Here is a 16,549-nt window from a genome sequence, read left to right on the forward strand (position 1 = left end):
AAACAATCAAATAGAAGTTTTATAGATTCCTGCTACTCTTTTGAAACATCAACTTAATCCTTTGATTATCCCATACTTTCTAATTTATATATATTTATATTCTAACAAAGATCGCAGCAACATAAGTAATCAATATGCTCCAGTGCAGTCGTAGCAGCAAGAACAACTGCAAAAAAAAAACCCAGAAAATAGCAGAAAAAAGAGAATCAAACAAGTATAATCAGATTGTAAAACAACATTATAATAATAAAACAAACCATTCATCAACAACTTTGTCTTGTTCATCTTCTTCAACCTGGAAACTCTTGGTGGAAGTCTCTATGGATTGTGTTGCAGGTGGTTCCATCTTCTTAGTTTCTTGTCTTCTAAAAAACAACTGTTTTTGAGAACAAGTCTTGTCTGGAAGTGTCTTTGGTTTCTATGAGGAAGAAAGCAAAACTGAAAGAGAAAAGTAAAAACAATGAAGATAAAGGAAAATGATGTGTGAGTTTACTTCTTCACGTGATTGCAATTAGCTCAAAGTTGAAAAGGAAAGTGTTTCTGTCACTAATTAAATTCTTTGATTTCTTTTTGTCTTTAAGATTTTTAATTAAAGGGGAAAAAAAGGCATAAATCCCAGCCATTGTATCCATCCAAATCCAATGGTGGAAAACCCGACACAAATGTGATTAGGTGTTTTGACTTTTGAGTCAAATATGGGATAATTACTATCAGCTCTAAAAAGGCTAATGCTCATTTTGCTGCCTTTTTCTTCATAGGGTGAGTTACCCAATAATCTCTCACTGTGGAATGTATTAAATAAGTTTCTATTTTATAATTTTTTTTATTTTAAATTTCACAATCAAACTGAACATCTCTATCGAAGTAATTTTAAGTTGCATTATTATAAACAATCTATTACTGCATTGGACTTCAATATAAAACTAAAACTAAGATGGGCCAATTGGTAAATCTACAATTTGCCAGAAAATGCAGGATCCAGAGAGTAAGGTAACTCAATTGGGAATTAGCCAATTAGAAGTGATATACATATACAAACACACACACACACACACACACAATATATATACGTATAGCTAACTTAAGCCTTCTAAAGTCAACTATTTCATTGCACTTATGGAGCTCAAAATGTCACCTTCTCTAGGATACATGAAAAAAGAGCTTTCTCAATTTTGGAAGCTCTAAAAAAAAAACCAATAACTACATTCCACACAAAAAACTTGCTTATATATATATATCCTGTTTCTGGATATGCTTCCAAGCCTGGAGAATTTCAATGACAGCCGATCAGGTCGCCCAGGGAGTTTTTAGTTCAGCTCCCTATGGCCACAAGTTATATGCATCTTCTCATGCGTTGAATGCAATGCTCGAAGCTTTTGCTTTATTCACAGAAACCTCGAAAACAATGTACAGTGCTTTGTTTCCTCTCTGCATTTGTTATCTGAAAATATGGAGCTTCCTAGGCTCCTGGTTGATAGATCTGTTCATGCTACTAGATGGGCTGGGGTGATGAGTATTTTGACCCGAGCGTGGAGGAGACAAACTAGGAAGAGTCTCAAGGGTAGAACGAGGAGAATTACGTGAGGCTAGTCTTAAGTCAGAGCTCTTGTAATGAGATCGTTGTGTAATTTCCCTGGAGAAACAGAAAAAATGCTTGAAGCTGGAACGGACAGTCCAAGAAAAAGAGAAAAGTCCAAAAGTCCAAGCCAATGCAATAAAGTAAATCTTTTACCAGTCAGGAGTAATGGACTTTGAACTTCGTAGGCTTTGCTGCACTGGCAATTGGTCCAGTTTAAATTCAGATCGCTCTCTAGGACTAAGGGGCATATCCTGCATGTATATATATTAAATAAGTTAGAAAATAAACAATTAGATGATGTTGGCACCGAAAGAAGAAGAACTCTTATTTACCGTGGACTTTAGCCCATTAGAAGATGAGGAACCTGAGTGAGATGAGCATTTTACAAATCGATGCTCTAGTAACATGCTTGCAGATGGTCTCTCTGCAGGGTTTCTTTGGAAGCAGCAGCGTAGGAAATCCTTCCCCTCGGGTGATAATGCTTCGGGAATGGGAGGGGTATCCTTCATCACTTTAAACATAGCTGCAGCCTGCATTATTAACAAGAGAAAAGTCGGCATGTTACGGTTTTCTCCAATGCTCAGCAAGATTAATAAATGGAAACAAGATGCATCAGATGCTTACCCCTTCGTACTCACTCCATGGTGCTTTACCGGTGAACATTTCGATAATGGTACAACCCAAACTCCAAACGTCAACAGCTAGAGCTAGATCAGAACTATTATCTTTTTGCATCACTGCTTGCATTAGCTGCAGGGAAATGAATGTGTCAGTACATTTAAGCTAGAGACCAATATGCAAAATTGATAACTTGCGAGATGGTACCTCTGGAGCCATCCAGTATGGACTTCCCTTCAAAGAAAGATCAGCTCTTTGTCCGCTAAGCTGTGCAACAAAAACGGGTCCAAATTATTCAAGCTGAATCACAAAACAACAACAACAGAAATGGGTCCACTAATCTATCTTATAACTTCATATGTGCTAATGTCAAATTAATGCCTCACTAAAATTTCCAAGAACGGATTGCTGTTGCGAGGATGAATTGAATTGCAACAAATTTCATTTTTGCATTAAAATATTTATGGTCAAGTGGGGAATGCGGCTATACATTTACATGCCTTATCTATGACGAGCATGAATCTGAAGAGAAGGGAAATATATGAAACTCACATGTTTGGACATCCCAAAGTCGGCAAGCTTGACAACTCCAGATGCATCAACAAGCAAATTAGCCCCTTTTATATCCCTAAATAGAACAGGTAAAAAAGCATATTAAGCTACCAGCTCATGAAACAGATTATTATAATAGGTTCATTTTCCTCCCCTCAAACCACTGTACCTGTGGATTGTCTTTGTGCTGTGGAGGTAAGCCAACCCGGAAAGAATATGGCGAGTAAAATTGCGGACAACAGATTCTGTAATGGCACCGCAGTGGTCGCGAACATATTTATTAATTGAACCAGGATGAACATACTCTAGATATATGTAGAACTTGTCTTCAACCTGCATATGCATAGTTTGAGAGCCTTAATACAAGACCATAAGATAATAAATGGTGTAAGGAGAGAAATCTTAAATGTGCAACTTGCATGTTACTTACTATTTCACTACCATAATACTGAACTATATTTTGGTGCTTAAGCTGGCTAAGAACCTTAATCTCCTGCAATTAAATCAAATGGTTAGGAAGGTCGTAAAAGAAAGAAGCAGCATTAGGTAATCATTTAATCCGTGCTTTTCTCTCTCTAGAGTACAGAAAAACCTGTTCTAATTGCTTTATACACTCTGCAGATTTCGGGTCATCAGAAATATCTCAACTTCCTTCATTGCACATAAAGCTCCCGTTTCTCTGTGAGAAAGACGAAGCCCTATTAGCATTTAGATAACAAGAGCTACGGAAGCAAATATATATACACATTTACAACTTGTATACCTGTTACTGGCAACATAAACACTTCCAAATGTACCACGCCCGATAAGCTTGCCTTTTTGCCATTGACAATTCATTGGCAACGGCTCTGGTTTAGTTGTAACTTGGGGAACGGAAGCTGATGACGAAGCCATGGCTGCTCCTGGAGGAAGAGGCAACGGATGGACACTCATAGGGCAATTACTTTCAGGTCGGGATGATGAGAACTCACGGGACATCTCCTGATGTATTGGTGAAGGAGGTCCACTTTGGCTTCTAAAGTTCCGACGAGGACTTCTATTTGGCGGACTGTGAAGCGGAGTGCAATCGGGGCTTAATATGCTGCAATCATAGAATGCTGGGGAGGAAGCCCTGGAACATCAAACGTTGGCATCTCTGGTGCAGACCAAACTTGTTTACCAGTAGGAACCATGTAGTGCGGAAACATCTCACTGGTACTCTTTCTGTGTGGGCTAAAAAGAGCCGGACTACTGAACGGACTCGCAGGGGCACTCCTAACAGGAGCATTCACCCTAAACTCATCCTGACAACTGTCCCCACGATTCACTTCTTGCTGCAATACCTTAGAGGATGATCTTATGTCCCAATACTCTGCTGTCTTCCTCGGTTCACGAGACACAAACATACTGTAATTCCAACAATCAATGATCACAGAATCAGTTAAAAGAAGCTATCAAAATGTATATACTAGCTCTACAAATATGAACCTAAAGCTAAAGCACCACAATCAAGATATCAAGAACATACTCATACATGAAATAAGCTTTAAAGTTGCAGATTGAGCATTCAGATTACCAGTATAATAATATTGCAACTATGAATTTGATCATTCACTAACTCATAAATTTATTCCTAAATTGTCCTGAAATTAGAAAAATTCATTAACGGCATATCAATCTCCATAATAACAATTGCAAAATCTTGCTTAAATTTTGTAGCTAAATATGAATTAAAACTAATAATTGAGGAAGAAAAGAAATCACCTTGAATGGGAAGGAGTTCCATCTGCTTTTTCTCTATCTTTATCCTCTAAAACTCTACCGTGTCCAACCTCACTCGGCGACGGCAACCGTTGCTCGCCGTCTCCTTCTGGAACTGGAAGCGGAAGCGGCAACGGCACCGCCAACGACGACGATGTTGTCCTCGAAGTAGGAGCTGAAGACGACAATGGAGTATCGTTACTGGGGGACAGCGGAGCCGCCAACAACTCTCGGTCGCTGAGACGCGTCACCTCCTTTTGCTTCGTCAGCTTAGATCCCGCAATGCGAAATCCCAAGTAACTGTGATGTTGCTTGTGAGTACGCTTATGGTAATTATGATTATCTTGAAAATGCTTACCGGAGGAAGCTTCAGACGATGCGGCGATCGTGGAAGACGAAGACGACGACGAAGAATAATAAAACGGAATATTCTGAAGCCACCGCATGGCTTGAAATCATTCTAAAAACAAAGAAATCAAAATTTCCCAAAAAACAAAAGAAAAGATTCGAAGGAAAATCCGAAAAAGATATGTTTTATAAAAAAAAAAAAGGAAGAAAAAAAATTGGATTTGAACGACGTTCTGGATGTCGGGAAATCAGTTTCTTAGGTTGTGTCTGAAAAACAACACGCTTTACAACAGAAGCTTTTTGGTTTTGCTTTAATATAGGTCAAAAAAGTCAAGCGCCTCTTCGCTTTTTTTCTACTTCTCCTTTTTCTCTTTTTTAATATTACTATGTCCTTTCAAGAGTATTTTATTTCTCTTAAAACTTTTTTAATAATATCTTTAATCGAAACTGTTTTTTAGGTATAGAAGCTTCAAACTTACTGAATCTAATCTGTTAAAAGGATAATTAACCAACTAAGTTAACTTTGGATTTGTTATAATATTGTTCTGGAAGATAGTGAAAAAATATAATTTTTTTTAAAAAAAAAACCCTTTTAATTATATGATGTAATTTAGTTCACTGCTAGTATATAAATATTAAATTTTTATTTTTATATAAAATTAAAATTGTTAGCATAAAAGACGATTTGTAATTTCAGTTACTTCGGATGGCGTGAATTTCCGTTACAAGAACAAGAAGTAGTTGGATTAGTTGAGGGATTTGGTTAATTCGACCGGATTTTACAGTGTAAGTAACTGACGTGTCAACAATGTAATTAACGAGTTTATAATAATGTTGTTCTATTAACAATTAGTAACGTAGGTTTACTGGTTATTGGTTTATATTATACATAAATATATGAAAACAAGAAAACAAAATAAAAATCAGCTTTGTTACTCATAAAAGTAAGACAAATTACATTACGGTCTTTTCTTTTCTTTTTTTGTACTACTGTTTGAAACTTAAATATAAATTTTAAACAACATTGAATGAATGTAATTAACTAAAAGGAAGAAATAAAAAAACCTTTTTCTACAATTCCAATCTGGACCCTTTTACCCAATTTATGTGGAGAAGTTCAATTCACCATTCATTTAATTTATTACCCATAATGCTGCAACATCATAAGTTGTATTCTAAAGATAGAGTAGAGGGAGAAATGGATGAATCGACTTGGTCCTACGCTTTTAATTAAACATTTTTCCAAGTAAGGCTGAGTCGGGGGAGGTGAAATGGTGAGCCGGAGGTTTCAAGACCGAGTCACACTCCACTTGGCATAGAACCTCCTGATGAGGCAAGGTCAACGGTCAAAGTTTCAAAAAGCCCATTCCTTTACGGTTTTAAGTTTTAGGACGCGTCGCCACTGCTGAGCTTCTTTTCAAGTTTTGACTCTTTGATGAATGCAATTCTGCCATTAACAGCCCTCCATTTACGACAAGTAAAATTATAGAGTAATTCATTCTCTTTTTACAAAATTAAATTAAAATCAACAATCGATTGGATACAATGGTTTAAAATTATACGTTCTTTTTAAGATTCGAATCTAAATTTAAATGTTAAAGATGATATTATTGAAGAAGATAGTCATAAACTCTGAATATGAATCATAAAACGGATATGAATAATATAAAAAGAAATCAAGATCATCAAACTTATTTTATACTTACATAACTTGAATAAATTATGTTATATAATATTTTTTGCAAGGTATATTAATATTTATTTATCTTCCACATAGCATCAAATGATGTTATGTTAGTAACTTAGAAACGGCCAAAAAGATTCAGCCAAAATGGAGGACTTGTAAAGCTTATGTCAGAAACCCCTGTTATTTTATTGACTGAAGCATAGGAATCTGGTTTTCAACGTTATCATCATTATCCCATTGTAAAGACAACAATTTTTAATCTGGGATATACAATTTATTATTACACAAAGAAGATCGTTAAAAATCCTCCTAGCAACTGTTCAAAACTAGAGTTGCAAGAACCAGTCATACTTGTCTCTAAATTGAGCTCAAAAATAAAGAAGGAATGACTGCAGACCCATTCCAAGTCGTGGGTAACGGATAAAAACTAGAAATCAACTGCCGACATGTTTTGGGGATGAGGGAAGTCATTAAGAACGAAAATGGAAGCAATAACACAAAGTTCTTGGTCTACAAACAGTCATGCCATCGGGCTGCCGACATCTTGTTGGCATGCCTTTGTTGGAAACCACTAGAAACTACACCAAAACCAACTATTTTATTTCGGGTACAGAGGGAATGACAATCCCAGGTTCAATTTTCAATGTTAACTAATTCTTAATAATATCAATATTAAGCGATTGAATTAAAATTATAAGCAAGTTAGCATCCACATTTTACTAATAGTTAATAAATGTTTTAAAGCAAAGACCTATTTTTTTGAAGGAATCTTCTATAAAAGTCTCATATAATATACCTTCCAACTTAATTTTTTAGGTCAATTTTGATTTTTTTTTCAACGTTGTATCAAAAGTTAAACTTCGCCCGTTTCATTGTTTGTTTTACATCTATTTTATCGTATCAGTAGAATGTCAAAATCTCATATTACTTATCTCTTATTACATTTTCACTTTATATATTATTTTTTTAAGTCAAATTTGAATTTATTTAACTTAATATCAATGCTAAGTTGAGTCTATCTAAACTGATATCATAACTAATAATTCTCACATTTAGAGTTATTTTTGTATAGTTTTTATAGTGTTTTTGAATGTAATTCTAGCATTTAGATTATTCTTGAATGCATTTTATAGTTTTTCAGGTTAATTATGTGTTGTTTGATTTTTATCAGTTTTAGAGTTAGTTCTGATTTACTTGCTATTTCTCTCTAAATTGTAAGCTTTGAATGAAAAATGGAAGACTTAGAGAATAGAGTAAAAAAGGAGAGAAGAGAAGTTTTTTGCTCATTAGATTTCAGTGCGGTGGAGCACAATCTTCAATTCAAAAATTTTAAACAGAAAGCAGTCTACTCCATCGCAATTCTGCGTCTAGTGGAGCGGAATGATTCAAACCCTAAAAAGAATGGGTAATATGATTTTTGGGGAAAAGAGGGAAAAAAGAGTGAAGAATCAACTTGGAGGCCAAGAAACAATTCTCTCACACCAATAAGAACTTTAAGCTTGCAAATGCAAGAAGAAAAAGAGATTTGGAGTGTCAAACATCAATTTGATCATTATTTTTATCTCTAGGTTATTTCTTTTCACTTTTTTCTCAATGCAAGCTTGTTCTGAATTTCTTCTTGTTTTTTCTCAAATCAACATGAACTAAACTTTGTTTTCTTGAAAAGATGATGGATCTTGTTTTTACTTAATTAATTTATTTTCTCTTCAATTGTTTCAATCCTTGTTAATTATTTATTCAATCTCATTCTTATTTAATATGCTTGTCTGGCCACCAAGTTGGATTAATTCTGTTCGGATCAACCCGATTAAGCAACAAGTAAAAAAAGGGGAATAAATTGAGAAATTGTGTAACACCCCTTAACCCCAAACCGTCACCAGAAGAGGGTTATGGAGCATTACCAGAGTTTACAGAATAATTACACACAATTCCTGTAATACCCCTACCCGTATTCATTGCTGGAATAGGGTACGAGGCATTACCGGAGTTTACGAATTAATTTTTTTTTATATTCAATATAGCCCTTTTATAAATATCTAACCTTCCCTGTAATATTAAATCGAGACCAATCCACATCAACCAAATCAATTCAACATATTTTCATGATAGATTCATGCATTTATATAAGATAACGTCATCACATATCTATAACCAGGTTTGTTAACCATACTAATGGCTAACTTTACATTTATTTCACGTTAACATTTACTTTGTTAGCTTATACATGCCATTGATTTCCAAAATAAAGTTTCTTTATATACCGAAATCCTGAGGTTGACAGTGTGATGTGTCTCCGACCAAATCCGACCTCCGAGCTCTTAACACTACAAAACAGGGAAAAAGGAAACGGGGTAAGCACTTTGTGCTTAGTAAGCTCATGTAACAAGAATTATACTTACCTAATATTTTCAATACAATACAATAAACATCCATATATCCATTCAATGCATTATTACCCTAATATGCACAAACTCAACATTCAAGTTAGTACAATAATTTCCATGTACTAATAATATATACTATGATTGATGAGCTCGTCAATACCATGATTTCCATTTCCTTGTTATTTTTCCATATTTATCCCGTTGAATTTCTTGGAATTTTCGATGGATTTTCAGAGGTACACTTTTAGTGTACAATTCCGAGTCTATCAATTCATATTCATGTGCACACATTTCCATTTCAGAGAGCACACTCCCGCGAACCTCAACCTTGCAGCGGATTACCAGTCCAGGCTAAATCCCCTGCAATATAAACTCATAGAGTATTGTCGGGATTACCAGTCCAGGCTAATTCCCCTGCAACGACAATTACTCTAATGAGCTTGGATCTGAATTACCAGTCCAGGCTAAATTCAAACCCTAATTCGGATTACCCGTCCGGGCTAAATCCATTTTACACATATTCTTCGGGAAGGCTATATCAGGATAGGATCACCCGTCCGGGCTTGATCCTTTTTACCATCAATTCCTTTTCAGAGATCCATCGAATTTTCCTTTCATTCAACCGGGATTTCTTCCCATTTTATCAAATATATCAATGTTTTATTAATTTTCATACAATGAACATTCAAATCATATTCACATCAATAACATACAATCTCAAGCAATTTATGAATATAATTCAAGTTACATGAACTTAACTTGATACTTGTTTGTAAACAGTAAAAATCTACTAATCCCGAACTTTTTCCTTTCCTCGATCTAGATTCGTATTTGAATCTTCTGGATCTAAATAAATAAATTTAATTATCAATTTAATACATTTCATGTTCATATGCAACATTCTCTATAATTCAACTATTATTTATAGTTCATTCAAAGCTGTCTACTTGAGTCATAATCACTAAATTATTTATAACTTGAGCTACGGAACTACAAATTAAGATCCGTTAATTTTCCCTGAAACTAGACTCATATATATTTTTACCATAAAAATTTCAGAATTTTTGGTTTAGCCAATCAGTACAGTTTATTCTTCAAAGTCACCCCTGTTCTGTTGTCTAACAGTTCTGACCCTTCTTCACTAAAAATAAATTATCTCTTTATACAGAATTCAAATGATATTCTTGTTTATTTCTATTAAAAATAGACTCATTTAGAATTCTATAATATAAATTTAAGTCCCTAATTATTTTTATTCAATTTTATATAATTTTTCAAAGTAAGAACAGGGGAACCCGAATTCATTCTGACCTTGTCTCACAAAATTCATTATATCTCAAAATTTACAAATCCATTGCTTACAATATTTCTTCTATGAGAAACTAGACTCAATAAGCTTTAATTCCATATTTTGTTCATCTTCTAATTCGATTCATACAATTTTTGGTGATTTTTCAAAGTTAGTCTACTGCTGCTGTCCAAACTGTTTTAGTGCAAGCTGTTTATTACCATTTTTCCCCTAAGCTTTTAATAAATAATAATTTCGTCCCTACTCAATTAGCCTCTCAATTAACATTTTATTCTATCACCTTAAACTAGTTTAAAACCTTTAGGAATCAGAATTTCAGCAATAGACTTTAATTCCAAACATTTTCACAATTAGGTCCTAAAAATCAATTTCCATTGAAATTGCCTAATAAAATCATCTCATAAACAAATTAAAGCTTTAATTTCATTCTATTTAATCATAAACGTACATCACTCAACCATGGTGACTTTCAATTTCATCCATGAAAACAAAAACTAATGAATTTAATAGTAGGACCTAGTTGTAAAAGTCTTAGAAACACAAAAATTACAAGAAAAAGGCAAGGATTAACTCATTTGGTGCAAAAATTATGAAATACCAGCTTATAGAACCCTCCTATGGCGTTTTTAGCTGCTGGAATTGAAGAGAAATGAAGAGAAATCTAGATATTTCCTATTTAGTCCTAGTTTTATTTAGTTAATTTTGCAATATTCCAATTTACCCTTAATTTATCAATTTTTCTGCTGATTTCATACCCTTGCCGTCCAGCCCAAATAACTTTTGGGTCTAATTTCCTTTTAAATCCTTTCTCATTAGACTCTTAAGCTATTTAATCACTCTAGCAACTTTTACACCTATTACAATTTAGTTCTTTTCATTTAATTGACTACCCAAACATTATTTCTAACGAAATTTTATACCACATTAATACATTTATAAATATTTATAAAATTATTTTCGACTCGGTTTTACGAGATAGAGGTCCCGATACCTTATTTTACCCAATTTCTTCAATAATTTCTTTTTCTAACTAATCACTAAATCGATAAATTTTCCTATCAATATTTTCATACGATTTTCCTATCATATCAATTTTCAAGAAAAATATTGAAATAAATTTCTCTTTAAATCGATCTATGGTTACGAAACCATTGTTCGATAACCTTGAATTTAGGCCATTACAATCTCCCCCCTTTTAAGGATTTTCGTCCTCGAAAATCTTACCAGTAAAGAGGTTTGGGTATTGTTTCCTCATTGCCTCCTCCGGTTCCCATGTTGCTTCCTCAATCCCGTGCTTTTGCCACAATACTTTCACCAAATTTATCTTTTTATTTCTAAGCTCTTTTGTCTCCCGTGCCAATATCTTGACCGGTTCTTACTTAAGTCATATCCGGTTGAATCTCTACTTCTATCGGAGAAATAACATGTGAAGGATCTGATCATATCGTCGTAACATAGATACATGAAAAACATTATGGATTCTATCAAGTTCCGTGGTAATGCCAATCGATAAGCGACCGTCCAATTCTTTCTATGATTTCATAGGGCCCGATAAATCTTGGACTCAATTTACCCTTTCGACCGAATCGAAGAACTTTCTTCCAAGGAGACACTTTCAGAAATACCTTGTCACCGACTTGAAATTCAATCTCTTTTCGCTTAAGGTCGGCATATGATTTTTGACGATCGGAAGCTGCTTTTAGACTATCTCGAATAACCTTTACTTTTTCTTCTGTTTCCCGGATCAAATCAACCCCATGTATCTTCCTTTCACTGAGCTTGTCCAATATAACGGTGTTCTACATTTTCTACCATACAAAGCTTCATACGGAGCCATTTTAATACTAGACGATAACTGTTATTGTAAGCAAATTCAATCAAAGGTAGATACTCTCCAATTACCTTCAAACTCTAGTATACAACATCGGAGCATATCTTCCAATACTTGAATTACATGCTCAGATTGCCATCTGTCTGAGGATGAAATGCAGTGCTGAAATGCAACTGAGTACCCAAGGCTTCTTGCAATTTATCCAGAAACGAGACGTAAATCGGGGATCTCTATCTGATATAATGGAGACAGGCACTCCATGTAACCTGACAATCTCAGATATGTATAGTTCAGCTAGTTTATCTAAAGAATAATCCATACGTACCGGAATAAAGTGAGCTGACTTTGTTAATCGATCAACAGTCACCCAAATAGCATCTTTTTTCCTCGGAGACAAAGGTAGCCCCGATACAAAATCCATAGTGATTCTTTCCCATTTCTATTCCGGTATAGTAATTGGCGAAGTAACCCCAAAGGTACCTGATGTTCAGCTTTAACTTGTTGACATATTAAACACCTTGATACAAACTCAGAGATATCACGTTTCACTCCCGACCACCAGTACATCTTTTTCAGATCATTATACATTTTATTACTCCCCGGATGTACAGACATAGTACTACTGTGGGCCTCGCGTAAATCTTCTGTATGAGCTCCGAATTCTGAGGTATATATACCCTACCTCTGAATAATAAACAATCATCAGAACCAATCTGAAATTCAGAATCATTACCTGACTCACACTGTGCCCGTTTAACCTGTAACTTCTCATCATTCTTCTGAGCTTCACATATTTGTTGTAAAAATGTCGATTTAGCTCTCAATTCAGCAAGGATTGAACCATCATCAGTCAATGATAACCGGGTATTCATAGCTCGTAAAGCAAACAGAGATTTCTGGCTCAAAGCATCAGCTACAACATTAGCCTTACCCGGATGGTAATCAATAATCAAATCATAGTCCTTTATCAGTTCAAGCCACCTGCACTGTCTCAAATTCAAATCTTTTTGTGTCATCAAATATTTCAAGCTTTTATGATCAGTATAAATATGACATTTCTCACCGTACAAGTAATGCCGCCATATCTTTAGCGAAATACAATAGCAGCTAATTCAAGATCATGTACTGGGTAATTTCTTTCATGTGGTTTAAGTTGTCTTGAAGCATAGGCTATTACTTTACCTTCTTGCATCAAAACACAACCTAAACCATTTAATGAGGCATCACTGTAAATAACAAATTCCTTACCCGGTTCAGGCTGCACTAATACAGGTGCTTTCGTTAATAGGTCTTTCAATCGGTTGAAACTTTGTTGACATTCATCAGTCCACTCGAACTTTACATCTTTCTGCAATAATCGAGTCATTGGAGAAGCTATCATAGAGAATCCCTGTACAAATCTCCGATAATAACCAGCTAAACCCAAGAAACTTCTAACTTCAGATACATTCTTCGGTGGACTCCAATTGACAATAGCTGAGATTTTACTTGGATCTACCCTGATGCCTTCGGCAGATACAATGTGTCCAAGAAAACCCACTTCTCGAAGCCAAAATTCACATTTACTGAATTTAGCATACAACTGCTTCTCTCATAGAATTTGCAACACAATTCTCAAATGTTCTGCATGTTCTTCTTTATCCCAAGAATAAACCAAAATATCATCAATGAATACTACTACAAATCTGTCTAAGTACGGTCTGAATATCCGGTTCATCAAATCCATGAATACTGCAGGTGCATTAGTTAGCCCAAACGGCATAACTAGAAACTCATAATGCCCGTACCTGATTCTAAAGGCTGTTTTTGGCACATCTGACTCCTTTACCCGTAACTGATAATAACTGATCGAAGATCAATCGTTGAAAACATAGTAGCACCTTTCAGCTGATCAAATAAATCATCAATCCGGGGTAACGGGCACTTATTCTTTATGGTTACTTTATTAAGCTGCCGGTAGTCGATACACAATCTCAAAGACCCATCTTTCTTTTCACAAACAGAACCGGAGCACCCCAAGGTGAATGACTCAGTCGGACAAAACCCCTGTCAACAAGCTCTTGCAACTGTGTCTTTAACTCTTTTAATTCTATAGGAGCCATCCGGTACGGAGCTATGGAGATCGGAGTAGTTCCCGGAATCAAATCTATAGAAAATTCCACTTCTCTTTCTGGTGGCAATCCTGGTAATTCTTCTGGAAACACATCGAAAATTCACATACCACTGGAACTGCCTGTATCTTTGACTCAGATACCTTGGTGTCGAGTACATAAGCCAAGTAAGCATCATACCCCTTTTTGACATACCTCTGTGCTGCCATTACTGAAATCATATCAGATAACCCCTCTGTCTAATCAGATTAAACCCGAAGCAACTCACCATTCTGACATTTTAGCACAATATATTTTTGTTTACAATTTACTACCGCATCATGCTGGGTTAACCAATCCATACCCAATATCACGTCAAATTCATCAAATGGCAGTAACATCAAATCAGCTAGGAAACAATAACCTCTTACCATCAGTGGACAATTTTTACAAATTTTATCCACTAACACATACTGGCCTAGGGGGTTCGAGACTTTAACCACAAATTCAGTAGGTTCAACAAATAAATTTTTAACAATTGCAAGTTTAACACATATATATGAATGCGTAGAACCAGGATCAATCAATGCAGTAATATCAGTATCAAGTAAAGAAAATGTACCAGTAATAACATCGGGTGCTGAAGCATCTTCTCTGGCACGAATGGCATATGTCCTAGCAGGTGCTCGTACCTCAGGCCTACCTATAGTATCTTTTGTAGCTCCTCGACTACCACTGACATTACCGGATGGTCGAGGTGGTCTGCCCCTCGAAACTAGATTACTCGGCTTCGATTATGTTCAACTTCTTTTTCAACCCTTTCTGGACAAGCTCTGAGGAAATGGTCAAAAGAACCACATCGGTAACAAGCCCCACTCTTAAATCGGCATTCACCAAAATGAGCTTTATTACAGTACTGGCATCTCGGTTTAGGAGTGCCAACACTGCCAACACTGGTCACTGATGGAGTAGAAGGCCTTGGATTAGTGCTTGAGAACCTCGCTCTTTGCCCGAATACCCAATGGCTGAAGTAGGACGATCCTGATATTTCTTCAATTTCTTTGAAGCAGAAAACTGGAATTTTTCCATCGGTCTTTTACTAAAAATTCGAGCTTCCCTCTCAGCCTGTTTCTTTTCTTTGTTCAATTCTTCTGCTTTATAACTCTCTCTGCCAATGTAGCAAACTCTCAAATTTCAAGAATTCCGATCAGTAACTTAATGTCTTCATTCAACCCTTCTTCGAATTGTTTGCACATTTCAGCTTCTGACTGTACCCATTCTCGAGCATATTTACTCAATCGAACAAATTCTCTTTCATATTCAGATACTAATCTATTGCCCTGTTTCAGCTCAAGAAATTCTTTTCTTTTCTGGTCAAGGAACCTCTAGCTGATATATTTTTTTCTGAACTCGATCTCAAAGAATTCCCATGTAATTTCTTCTTTCGGAACAACTGAAGCTTTAGTATTCCACCAATGGTAAGCTGTATCTTTTATCAGTGAGACGGCACATTTCAGACATTCTTTTGGTGTACAAGATAATTCTTCCAGAACCCGAGTAGTGTTTTCTAACCAGAATTCAGCCCGTTCGGAATCATCATCAACTGCTGCTCGAAATTCTTCGGCTCCATATTTTCGAATTTTATCTACTGGAGCTTTTCCTTTTCTGACAGATTCAGTACCTGCACCCTGTGGGATCTCGGGAACCGGTGAAGGAGCAGGAGGGGGAGCTTGAACTTGCTGCACTACAGGGTTAGTTCTTAAATACTGATTAAATCATTCATTCATCATTTGAAAGAAGGTTGTTTTTGCCTCCTCCCCTCGACCCTCTGTCTCGGGCCTTCTAGTTTCTTCCCTTTGTACTAAAGCCGGAGCATGACTCCCAGCTTCCTCAAATTGAGCTCGGTCGGATGACATTACTATAAGAAAAACACATTTTAAATGGTGAGGAGATATCACACTATCAATAATAATTTAAATGGTATGTATAGCTAATCTCGTATTTGCTACATCGGTCCTAGAACCGGCTAAACCGTAGCTCTGATACCAATAAATGTAATACCCCTACCCGTATTCATTGTCGGAATAGGGTACGAGGCATTACCGGAGTTTATGAATTAAATATTTTTTTATTCAATATAGCCCCTTTATAAATATCTCACCTTCCCTGCAATATTAAATCGAGACCAATCCACATCAACCAAATCAATTCAACATATTTTTATGATAGATTCATGCATTTATATAAGATAACATCATCACATATCTATAACCAGGTTTGTTAACCATACTAATGGCTAACTTTACATTCATTTCACATTAACATTTACTTTGTTAGCTTATACATGCCATTGATTTCCAAAATAAAGTTTCTTTATATACCAAAATCCTGAGGTTGACAGTGTGATGTGT

General features: G+C 35.5%; 1 pseudogene; it reads right to left on the reverse strand.

Moving 5' to 3' along the window:
• Window positions 1–1,081: 1,081 nt before the first annotated feature.
• LOC121206075 (mitogen-activated protein kinase kinase kinase 5-like) lies at window positions 1,082–5,125 on the reverse strand (annotated as a pseudogene).
• Between the last annotated feature and the right edge of the window lie 11,424 nt (window positions 5,126–16,549).

The sequence above is a fragment of the Gossypium hirsutum genome, chromosome A09, assembly GCF_007990345.1.
Source record: "Gossypium hirsutum isolate 1008001.06 chromosome A09, Gossypium_hirsutum_v2.1, whole genome shotgun sequence".
NCBI lineage: Eukaryota > Viridiplantae > Streptophyta > Magnoliopsida > Malvales > Malvaceae > Gossypium > Gossypium hirsutum.